The sequence below is a fragment of the Meleagris gallopavo genome, chromosome 1, assembly GCF_000146605.3.
Source record: "Meleagris gallopavo isolate NT-WF06-2002-E0010 breed Aviagen turkey brand Nicholas breeding stock chromosome 1, Turkey_5.1, whole genome shotgun sequence".
Lineage (NCBI taxonomy): Eukaryota > Metazoa > Chordata > Aves > Galliformes > Phasianidae > Meleagris > Meleagris gallopavo.
Window position 1 is genome coordinate 170,569,790 of NC_015011.2, and position 12,753 is coordinate 170,582,542.

The following is a 12,753-nucleotide window of genomic DNA, read 5'->3' on the forward strand; positions in this document are numbered from 1 at the left end:
AAGGCCCACCATTATTAGATACTTTCGACTCCCATTTTTTCCCTCCTGACGGGCAAGATACAAAACCTTCCAATGCTCTGACCCCACTGCCTCTGCAGTTGCCATGGACAGGATACTCTGAAATTCTGAGTGTTTCTGTCGAGTCCAACCCAGTTCCCGGGGTGAAACACTGAGGGGCTATGTTCCTCCTGAATGGATTAGGCAGAATTTATTCTCTTGTTGGAAGTCCTACTGTGTGAGCTGTATATTTCTGAATGTAAGTAGCATCATGTTTCAGCAGGAATTTCAGGCAACCTTTGAAATACGTAGCCAATCAGCGTTTATTCCAAGTGGCACTTTTGTGCTGGATTTCCAATTAGTCAATGGTATTTGTTAAGTAGGCCCGTTTAGCTTTATCTCGAAGGATAATGAAAACCCATCTTTTTCCTCATCCCCTTCATTCGGTAAACACAATATAGAGTCTTGCTGAACTAGAAAGGATGGAAATTAATGGAGAAAAATAGGAGAGTTATAGTACAGGAAAACTCTACAGAACTTGAATTTTTAAGAAATAACTATGGTTTGAGTTCAGTTACTGTAAAAGAAGAAACTTAAAAAAATAGAGGGGAGGATGACTTATTCAGGAGTGCTACAGAGTATTGATGAATACTGGAAGTATTGATCCAGTAGATATGTTTGTGAAGGCAACAACCAAATGTGCCTGTCAATGAAGCTGTATTGTTTACTGTAACATTATATCTCATATGTGAATTATTACATGCACTTGGAATCTTCATAATATTCTTAAGCCTTTCTTAGTCTCTCCATGATTTTCCATCTTTGTATTTCTTTTAATGGAGAATTCTGAATTATTGAGATACTTCTCTAACCACTGAAATACTAAAATTACAGAGATTGTTTGCACTTGTGTAAATCTCTCCTACTTTTTAATGAACTGAAAACTAAAAATTCCTAATAAAACTTTCTATGTTTGTCACACACCACATACAATTTTTGCATAGCTCACTGAAGTCAAAACACATTAATTCGTTTTTGTATGTAATTGCTCCCTCAGAATTGTTTACCACTGCTAAGAAACTACATTCTTACAGCTCCTTTTGTTAAATTACATTTTAACAGCTTGGAGAACCAGAGGCTTCCTATTTACTTTTGACAAATTTTCTACATTCATTTTTGCTGAGTTAGTTTGGGAATGTTTTTTGAGCATTCTTTAGTATTGGAGAGATCAGTTCTTGAGGAAGCATAACCAAAGGAAAACGTAGAATCTTAACTTGTTTAGAAATGAGTACTGTAGAGATGCATCAACACATTTTCCATGTAAATTCACCTCACTCAGAAAGGATTCCACGTGTGTATCTTTCGATACTCATTTTCTGTGAAACAGCCTGTGTTTTACTTTAAGATATTTGGGAAGACACTGAGAAGTAATCAATTAATCTGTTTAAATAATTCTAATAGCTACAGACTTGAATAGAGGTTAACACTTTTAACAGCATTTCAGGAAGAATATTCAGTTAGAACTCATTAAAAAAAATAAAATCATAAGTATTTGTAAAATTAACAATAGAATACTTAATTTTTTGTCTTTCAAAGGAATGGCTGCTGAAAGAATATCAGCCCCACTGAAGAGAACATGCTTCTGTAGGTCATGTGGGACAAGGTGTCTGAAGGACTGGGGGCTTATGCATAGTTATAGTGGTGTAGATGTGCAATTCTATTAGAAATTAGATATGTCAGTGTAATACTGAAATGAGCCTCATGGATTCTATTTGTAACACTTTGTTGTCCGATGTCGAGCAAATTACAATTTTCTTTGGGTTCTACTTGCTCAATCTTCATGAGGAAACAAATCTCCACAAAGTTTTGTCAGGTGAGAAGAAAAATAATATTATTCTAGCTCCTCCAAGTATTGTGGACTGTTGTTGTGCTGCTCTTAGGATTTTGTCGGATTGGTAATGTAATATTATTGTTTGTATGCTCAGACCATTAGAACTGGCTGTTACAATAGGATCCTCTGTGCAAAAATATTGATGTTTATGGAAGTGAGGGGGATGAAAGAACTAAAGAAGCTTCGGAACAGAGACTAATGAGTGGCCCTGTAGCTGCCCATAGTGACAGGGAGGTCGTTGTGGCTACTTTTCTTATGAATCTTTAGAAGTGTCTTCAATGAGGAAAATGAGGCACAATGCAGCAGCATGCACAGGAATTGCTATGAGAATCGTAGAATAGTAGAATCATTAAGATTCGAAAAGACCACTGAGATCATCTAATCCAACTCTCAGCCCATCACCACCATGGCCACTAAACCTTGTCCCCGAGAAGGTGCTCTGGGAACATATCCATGAGAAAATGCTCAGTGGGAGTCACTAGATGGGACTTTGAGGGAACTAAGGTAAATAAAAGTATTTTTGACAGTTGCACTGCAGTCGTTTAAAGTTTTCTTTACATGGTGAAGCAGTTTAGGCAAAAAAAGAAAATATATGCATGAAAACACAAAATGATTGACAAGGGGAAATGGGCAGGAACTGCAACACAGTAAGTTTCACACAAAGACAAAGAAGAACTTCTTTACCATGAGAGTGGCAGAGCCCTGGAGTAAGCTGCCCAGAGAAGTTGTGTTGTCTCTTTCTATGGAGATATTCAAGACCCATCTGGATGCCTACCTGTGCGATCTGCTGTAGGGAACTTGCTGTAGCAGTGGGTTGGACTCGATCTCCAGAGGTCCCTTCCAACCTCTAAAATTCTGTAATTCTGTGTGATCCTGTGAAAGCGTTTTGACCATCCAGGCAGATTTTCTTAATGGATAGGCAGAAGAAAGCTACAAGGCTTAGTCTGGATTCATAGGAAGGAATAAAATACTGTGTACACGATAACTTTCAATCTTCTGATCCTTACTGATAGTATGCAATCAGTGAAGATGCTAAAATAGAAACAGCCGAAGAAGACATTAAAGTTATTTTGGTTCTTGGTCTTGGTTACGCTTAGTTTGAGCTAGCAGTAATTCACTCAAGATGAAGTGTTAGAAAGCCACTCAGATGTGCAGAGATGGAGTGTGATCACTTGAGTATGGGGAGCAACAATGAATATGTCTCAACAGAAGAGGAGTGGTAATTGAAGCTTTCTAAATGGAGAAAATTACCCATAGACAGAGAAAACACTGGTTAGCTTTCTTCCAGACAGAAAAATGAGTCTTCAAGCCACAAAAAGCTTGAATGCATTAAGATTTAATGTATATTTAATTTCTTTTAGACCCAATCAGAAAAAAGATCGGAATGGTCAGACTCTATGTCATGTCTTATGAAGAAACTGGAACAGCTGAATTTAGATATTGAAGAAGCTCTGAGTGCTAGCTCGTCTCCCTCCAGTACTCCTTCTACCACAAGGAACAAACAACTGGTAAGAACGTGTGTCATATGACACATTTTCTAACATTAGCTATCAGATGTTGGTCAAATAATAGTTTTCAGATCTCCTTGTGTTTCTGGATTAGTTGAAGAGGTTAGTTTCAAGGATGAAGTAAGTTACAGTTTTGACTCAATAACAAAACATTTTGAGATGCTTGGACAACTATAGATCAGATAAACATGATTGTCACAGGAATTGACTTGTAGGTTTTCTGTCAACATGGCCTAAAATCTTGAAAGCTACTTTTTAGGGGGGAATGTGGCTCTTGATGATTGCATCTGACATAGTTTCTGAAGGTAGAATATTGTGAAATTGAAAGTTCAGTATTAGTGTATTTACAAGTCATATTTATATAAAGACACAAAAGCAAGGAAGATACTATATATCTTCATTAACAGTTAAATTAGTATTTTTTGTATTTCTTTTAGAGATGCATTCCTGTATTTAAGGATACTATATTGTGGCAAGTTTTGTCAATTAAGGCAAACAGTTACCAAAGCTTTTAATTTGAAGGCAAATGGGATTAAGAAGGAATAATATAATTTTAGCATTTTTTTAACAAGCAAGATGGTTTTTTATAGAAATGAGTAACTGGAGAAGGAACAGTGTGAGAAGTAGGAGTGTTTGTTCTCTACTTTAGCTTGTGATTAAAATGGGTTCTTAAGATAGAGTTGTTTGGATTTGCAACTCCGCATGCTAGTGCTGGCATGAAATTCCTGGAAATTGTGCTTGTTTGAATGCTTTTCCCATCACTGCTGCTATATTTTGTAAAAATAAATTCCTTAAGTAAACATCTGTGCAGGTCGCGGTGTCCCTCAAGCTGGGAAGTTCAGAATCCTGCATCTTTCAGTGTTGTATTTTGCAGTATGCTTTTCCATATTCTGCAGTGACAGCGTTAGGAAATTGTCATGCTTGTCCTTCATTTCTTTCTTTCTGTACATTACCAAGGCAGAACCAGCTTTTTCCAGCTAAATTCATTTCATCACTCCTTTATCTCCAATTGCCCATCTGTTAATGGATAGTATTCTGTGTTCTTGTAGGAAACTGCTCAGTGGTTTCTGTCAAAATGTCATGGCAACGTATTCTGCTTTTCTGCCTGAAAGAGAGATCCAAGCCATCAGAATTCACGTACTTCCCTTTGTTAGCCAATCAGATTTTGTTAACTGGTGATCCAGACACTATTTTATGATTTTATGATTTTATGACTGTGTCTATTCTCCTAAGGCAAAAGCCAGTTTGGTTAGGCAAAGGTGTTTGTAATCAAATAATTTCTCAGTAAGTGAATTATCTGCCCTAATTTAAACATCTAAGAGTTCGTTGCCTTTAAATGAGTTGACCTTAATGCCATTGTGGCCAATAAGATAAATGGTACCCTGGCATCGCCAGCAGTTTGTAGGAGATTGTCTGATCTGGTGAAACCATATGTGAAGCATTGTGTCCAGTTCTGGCTCCTCAGTTCAAGAAAGACAGGGAACTTCTAGACGTAGTCCAGTGGAGGGTTACAAAGGTGGTTAGGATCCTGCAGCCTCTCCCTTGTGAGGAAAGGCTGAGAGACCCGGGGCTGTTCAGCGTGGAGAAGACTGAGATGGGGTCTTATCAGGGCATACTTATAAACATCTCATGGGCAAGAGTGAAGAGAATAGGGCCATGCTCTTTTTGGTGGTGCCCAATGACTAGACAAGAGGCAATGAGCGTGAACTAGAACACATGGAATTCCATATAAACATGAGAAAAAAACCTCTTTACTGTGAAAGTGGCAAAGCATTGAAACAAGCTGCCTAGAGAGGTGGTGGAGTCTTCTGGATGCTTTTCTGTTTAACATAGTGAACTTGCTTTGAAGACAGACTAGATGACCCCCAGAAGTCCATTTCAATTCCTACAATTCTGTGATACCCATTTAGTCAAAGAAGAGAAATACATCCTCCTAAACATCTCCATGAATTTAATATGAAGAAACTGAAGAAATTTCAAAACAACAGCTGCAGCAAGGAAAAAACAAAAGAAACATAGAGGTTTTGTACAGCTATGTGACTAACTTTTATCAGTCTATCCCTCTTGGTCCATATTTCTTTATATAACTTACAATTTTTTTTCATCAGATGTTTTACTCTTTTCATTCGCAAAACATAGTTTACTAGCAACTATGTTATTAGTTATGAGTTTTTCATACGTTTTTATCCTATTTTTACTATATAAAGTAGGAATTGAAATGAGAAACAATGATTGAAAAGAGACCTGAGGAGAACAATTCACAAATGCAAGAGCAATTTGTAGATCCAAGTTCTCAGAAGTAGATGACTACTACATGAGTGGCAAAATGTTTGCTGGCACTGTTGCTCCCAGAATTGGTCTCTTTGGTGTGGGCAGTTTTAAACAGATGACTGTATTTGTTTAGTATGGCAAATGTTAGATCTGAGGTATACATTCATAGTTTAATCACTGGGTTCATTTAATGAGTCAGTGTATTTTCTACTGATGGATTTTTCACGTGTTCATGACAGCCTGTCCAGTGCGTCAGCACCCTCTGAGTAAATTATCTCCTCCTGATATCTAAATGACATCTCCCCTTTTTTAGTTTAAATCATTCGCCTTTGTGTGAGTCAGTCTCCCTTCTGTTTATAAGGGCTCCCTTTAAGTCCTGGAAGACTCCAGTGAGGTCTCTCCAGGGCCTTCTCTTCTCCAGACTGAACAAGCTCAACTCCCTCAACTTTTCTTCACAGTAGAGGTGCTCCAGCCCTCCGATGATCCTCTTTGCCCTCCTCTGGATTCACTCCAAAAGCTTTGCATTCTTCCTGTTCTGGGGCCCCCACACCTGGACGCAGAACTCCAGATTGGGCCTCATGAGGACAGAATAGTTGGGGACAATCCCCTCCCTCTCCCTGATGGACACCCCTCTTTTGATTCAGCCCAGGATACTGTTAGCCTTCTGGGCTGCAAGAGCAAGCTGCTGGCTCATGTCCAGCTTCTTGTCCATCAGGACTCTCAAATCCTTCTCCACAGAGTTGCTCTCAAGGAGTCCTTCTTCCAGTCTTCAACCCAAGTGCAACACCATGCACTTGAACTTGTTGAATCTCCTTATATTCACATGGGCCCACTTTTCAAGTCTGCCCAAGTCCCTCGTGATGACATCCCTTCCTTCTGGTGGTTAAACTGCACCGCTCAGTGTCATCAGCAGATTTGCTGAGCATCTGCTCAATCCCACTGTCTATGTCAATGTCAGTGATGTTGACGAGAACTGGTCCCACTTGTGACCAACCTCCAGCCAGACACAGAGCCATTGAACCATTCAGCCAGCCTTATCCACTGAATACTTCACCCTTAAAATCTGTATCTTTCCGATTTAGAGAAAAAAAATGTGGTACGGGACCATATCAAAAGCTTTATCAGCAGAGAGAAAACAGTCTTGTTGTAAGCAATGTTTCACTTATTTGATAAATTTCTTTCATTTACATTTGATGTCTAACACTCATTTTCACTACAGAAAGACAACAACAACAAAAAACAGTGGATTTGAAGAATTAAAATAAAATTTTTTAGTTTTAGTCATTCATCATTCGTGGAGAGTGACACAGAAATTCTGTTTGATTACAGTTACCCTGTCTAATATTAGAGAGATGACTCTTGTTGAACAAAACTTAACTTACAATTCTCTCAATTATTTTGTAATAATATATTACCTACAAACGTTTTTGGGCTGCATACTGAATCTTTTGTCAGCTTTGCAAAGCCTTCTCATTTTAAAGTCTGAAGAATATTCTAGCTGGGAACTATGCAGTTATAGACCAGCAGCAAATTTGTTCTCTTGTCAGCAAATGGGCTGATGTTGACTGCAAATTACAGCCTAGGGCTGCTCTGTAGTGTACCCATGATCCTGATTCTCTGATTGATCCCAACACAAATCCTGCTGGATTGCAGTTTGGCTTGCTCCTTGTTCACACACCTCATTGGTTTTTTTAGACAAATTAGTATACATGGGGGAAGGCTGTGCAAGTTCTCTACTTTGTATTGAATTTAGTGTGACCAGGTACACATGGGTCCTATATATATATTACTTTTTTTTTTGAAGTCCCATTTTAGAACATTTATCTTTTAAAATTTTTATGGAAGTAAAGCTATTAAGTAAAACCTCCTGGGGCTTGGGGGAGAAGGAAAAGGGGATTTGGAAGGTTCAGAGTATGTAAGTTCAGGATCTTCAATTAAGTTAAATAAAAGAATATAGAATTATGAATTTCAGTGAAAAGACAGTTTTAAATAAATAAAATAATATATTGTACTAATGAAGAGATTATTCAGTTCCTTGATATTCAGGAAGATGTACGTCTATTCATTCTCCAATTTTATCTCCTAGCTAGTAAGGAAGCCTCTTTACTCCAAGATGTAAAAATGATACAGTGTGTATTTTTAAGAAAAAAGATTGAGGTAAAAAGTCTACTTCACATCACAAGGGAAAAAAAATGTTTTAAAAAGATAAAATTCCAATATTTTTATCTTGCTGTTCACATGAAAAATATTTATGGCTTGCATTTATTTACAGGGTTTTTAAAATTCTCTTACAGTGCCCTGTTCAAGTGGAGACAAGCTCTTACAGAGATCATCAAGGGAGAGGATCGTGGAAGCACAGAAGTGCAGACTACCAGGATTTAGACTGTTTACCTTACCCAGTATCAACTGGAGCACGACCTAAACCTTTTGTAAGTAGCTGCTGAATATTTACAACATTCTCTGACTCTGAGATACTCTACCTTAAAACTGCTTCAAAAGTAATACCTTCTGTTTATTTCTATGGAAACTACAGCAGATACAGTGAGCACAATCACACTATTTGATAGAGCAAATTCTCAGCTACAAGCACTATTTTTCAACAGTCACCATTAGCTTTGAATTTTCATCAGCAATGAACAAGAGCCTGCATGTTGCACTTGTAGAAATCTACACAAGCAGAGGTGTCCCACTGTTGTCACCACTGCTGAAATGCACCACTCACTTCCTCACTATGCACATGTCCACTGTTTTATCTCCATAAATGTTCAGCAAGCATCAATGAACATCAGCGTGTGCCATTTTTTCTGGATGGAGTGACACTTCTTTGCTTCATCCACACTTCCATATCAGACACCATTCTGTCAGACTGCCTATCTGCTGCCATCTCTCACACATCAATAAAATGTAATGGAATACTGGTGGGAAGGTTCAGTCCCTATTGTCCTACCACCATCATCTGCCTCTCATGTCGTGGACCAACATAATTATGCAGGAGACATTACTTTCGGAACAGTCTTGACTGGAGGAGTCCAGTATGCATAATGAGCACAGATGAAAGTTAATTCAGTATTCAGTTTCCAGGGCCGTGGGATTCATCTCACCTGATGCTGGACAACTATAGTGTAGAGTTCTACATCTGAACCATTTACTTGGACTGCCATTATAGTCAGGGGAAAGAAACAAGCTCTTCTGAAAAGTAAATGGTTTCATCTGGAGGTTACATGTGATGGTTTCTAGACATCAATGCCACTATTGCATCTTCTTTGCTGATTTTAGCATTACTCTCTTGTGATTTTTTATCCGGATGTACCACCCTAGTCTAGAGTTCTGAGTTCTTGGTGAGTGGAAGTGTTCAATTCTGGTGGTTTAGTTAAGCCATATTTCTAAACAAGAATAGCAGTATTTATTTTATTTCTCTAGAGGTTGATGCTGTAATCTGCACTTGGTCTGTTAAATCCATTAGAGGCATTTCCCAAACGGTTTTGATTCACTTGATCAATAGCTAAATGTTGTTCTATTTCTGCATGTGAAAGTAAGCAATTATAGATCTGTGCCTTAGATCCAAAATGCAAATATTTTTGCCACTCATCTGTGAATTATTTGAGTGTCAACATATCCATTAACATCACACAGCATAGAAAATGGCTGCATTTCAGTGAGTAAAAGGTAGTTTTGGTACAGTGTCTTTTCTTTGATGGGGCCAACACTGGATCTTCAAGAAAGCAGTGTAAGAACAGAGTAAGCAGGTAGCATGCCATCTCAGCTTTCTGCAAGGTGTTTATTGTGCAGCACCCAAGAGTGTTTTTTTTTGCCATTACTTGTATTTTATTCCTTTGAATAAAGCATTTTGTAGCAATGAGTTCTAAAGTTTAACTGTGGAGTATGTTGGGGGAGAAAAACAGCTGTTTTTTTCTCCTGACTTTGCTACTGGATCATTAATTTGGCCTTTGTTATTGCACTGTGAAAAACTGAATCCTAGGAATCGTGTAAGTTGTAGTCTAGTGTGGGACTGTATGTCTTTGACAGTGAATTTTATTTGCCTGTTTATCTTATTCAGTTTCATAAGTTTCTTTTGCAGCAGGCGACAGCCAATTTTTGTTTTGATTAAAATCTGTAATTCAGTATCATCAGAAAATATCAATTTTTATTCTTCCATTTTCCTTATTGTTTATGCATATTGGACATATATTTGTTAGAGTGCCAGGTAATAGCCAGCCACGGTAAAAGAGAGCAACCGATTATTAACTTAGAAAAAGAAAACTAAGAGTTTCTTTATCAAAGCAAAGATGCTTGTATTTCCTGGTATCTTTCTTCGTTTTCCTCCCTTACAGAAGAATAAGCTGTGATAAATCACTTCCTCAGAAAAGAAAGTGAAAGTGAAATTTCTAAAGTGGAAGATCACTGTATCAACCAGATCACCTGTATCTACATGATCACTGGAAGAACATGTCTAGATTCCTGGGCTGTGACCTCCAAAAGCCATACTAACAGTTCCCCATTAGGCAGTGTTACTATGTGTGTGTTTATTCTGCCCTTAAGCATATTTTCTGGTACTTTTCTGCCATGGATATCAGTCCTACTTGCATCACTTCCACAAACAGCTTCAAAACATTATCAAATATTGGCATGTGTGTGCTACCCTCCATTCCTCTGATCTCGAAGCCAATAGCGTTTAGCAATAACTACACATTGAATTAGTAGCTCAGCAGTTCTCTTTCTCTTGTTAATGTGCTTGCTTCAAGTTATCTTCTCATTTTGGATTAAAGCAAAATCTACTGTATTAGTGACTTCCTTAGAACTGTCATATTGTTCACCTACTAAAACACGATAGACATGCCACCATGCAAATAATGTATTTGCAATAAATTGTAATTAAATGAGCCTTCATTCCAGTTACTGGAATAAAAATTTGAAGGTGGGTTCCTCTTGCTTCTTAATTGAAAATATTATTGTCTTCCCTCTAGCCATTTCCTCTTCTTATGAAATAAATTTGCTGTTTTTCATTTCTGCAAAAGCACAAACATTTGTACTAGTTTTAGTTGGAATATATAGTGGCATTTAGTAAAGAGAAAGGTATTTGTCAGCTTTGTTTGTTCTTCACCTGAGTGGAATGTTTAGGCATGTACAAGTATCATTGCTTAACTGCCCTCCCACCAGTACTGTGTAAATATTTTGGAAGTGGTATTACAGTAATACTGTTGTTTGGCTAGAAATGTGTGGGACACAGATTTTATCTCCACAATCCATATATTATATCAAACAAATTTGCGATGCTGTAGTAATAGCAATGTTATGCAAAAAGTACCACTGTTGCTTAGGGTACTGTCTCATCTAGAAACCTACCAGAAGCACAACCATTCTTTAGAAGCTAATGCTCTGTTTTTAGCATTGGAGAGTGCTTTAAATTAAAGATAAACATTGAAAATTAATGTTTGTAGATTCCATTCAAGAGAGCAAATCATTTCACTTCTTCCTTCCAAGTGCCACTTTTGGTGTATGTAATGTATTTCAGGCAGATACAAATAATGCCATATCTAGATCCAGACATTCTTTTGTACTCCTCTGTCATAGCTCTCTAATAACTGAGCTTCCACTGTTTTTCCTTTAAGATTCAGACTTCTCTATATTTTCAAAAAAGGGCACATCAAAATCACGTTTGTTACAATGAAGAGAATGGAAAAAAGGCGTATTTCCTTTTGCATTGCCCTAAGATTGCTTACATTTAACCCCCATGATCCAAGTGTATTATACATAACTTGAGAATAATATAGAGATAAATGGGACTGGTTGTGTTTTGGTGAGCTGGATTTTCTTCTCTTCCAGTCTTTTATGAGTTTGGAAGTCAAAAAGAGCTTATCTGTCTCATCTCCCCAGGAACTCTGCAGAAGCTCTTACACCCAGGCACTTAGAAAACCAAATATTCTACAGTTTATTGTGATTAGCAAATGTAGCCAAGGAGATCAGTGTTAGAAATAGCAGGGATGCAGAAATTTAGGAATAATAGGTGTAAAATTATGCTGGACACAGTTCAATTCTCATTAGAAGACCGAGCTGCACACTATCATGGTTTCTAACTATGCTGGCAGCTTAAAATGAAACAATGAAAATGAAATTAAAACCTTCTATATTGGTAACAAGGTGGGCTTTTGCCTTTATCAGAGGTAAGTCTGCATTTATGCTTCCTTCTTAAGTACAGTTGATGAGCAGTTTTGATTTCTTAAGCTTTAGTTCTACAATTTGGTTGATTACTTAGCGTGCAAAAACTAAACATTTTACAGCTTTTCGTCTTGTTTTAATCTGGCTTCTCGGTTTGTTTCACTGTTCAGCTGCATAAATGTGCATGCCAGAGAGGGGAAAAATGTGCAAGAGGGGAAAAAGAGAATGGAGATGATATGGTGAGTTGGTTCTTTCAGTATCAATGCCAGCTTAGCATAGCTTAAACTGTGGAACTTTACTTAACTGTGCTAAGACACTTGATTCAGGAAATGGGATACAAAACAGTGCCTTGTAACCTACATGACTGAGAGGTGTTTGTGATTATTTTAAGAAAATGTTATTCTTTTTTTGCTGATTAATGTTGGTTGATGCTATACACAGTGTTTCAGAGTTCAGGTCAGAGGTTCCAGAGATGTCTGATATCTTCTGACATTGTTTAGAAATATAAAACTAATAATACTGTAATCTATGACTAGAGTAGTTATTATCTCTCTGTAGACAATCTGTTGCCTGCCTGCCCTCTGACATTGTCTGAGGCCAGAAAAATGCAAAAGTAAAAAACAGCCAAAGGAAAATCAAAGTCATTGTGTTTCCTATCCACTATGTGTTCAATTTTGCTGCCCCCCAACCGGCAGGGATCAGAGTTTATTCCATTACTAAGTGTGTGACAAGCTTTTTATGGGGTAGCTGCCACATCCAATGCAGACATGAAGTCACAGTGTGACAACCCACAACAGCTTGTATTTCTTCCGGGCACACCTTTGGAATTGTAGAATCTTTGCATATTTAGCAACCTTAGGCTGGTCTTCCACTCCTCTGTGAAATATGTAAGCAGGATCTTCATGTTACATCCAAGATGAAGCAGTAAGT

At 37.7% G+C, this 12,753-nt stretch overlaps 1 long non-coding RNA gene across 1 annotated transcript; it reads left to right on the forward strand.

The window, feature by feature from the left end:
• The first annotated feature begins 1,891 nt into the window (after positions 1-1,891).
• LOC116216203 lies at positions 1,892-12,439 on the forward strand. Its single transcript, XR_004158644.1, has 3 exons — positions 1,892-3,396; positions 7,962-8,096; positions 9,999-12,439. It is a non-coding gene; the product is annotated as an uncharacterized LOC116216203 (long non-coding RNA).
• Positions 12,440-12,753: the final 314 nt, after the last annotated feature.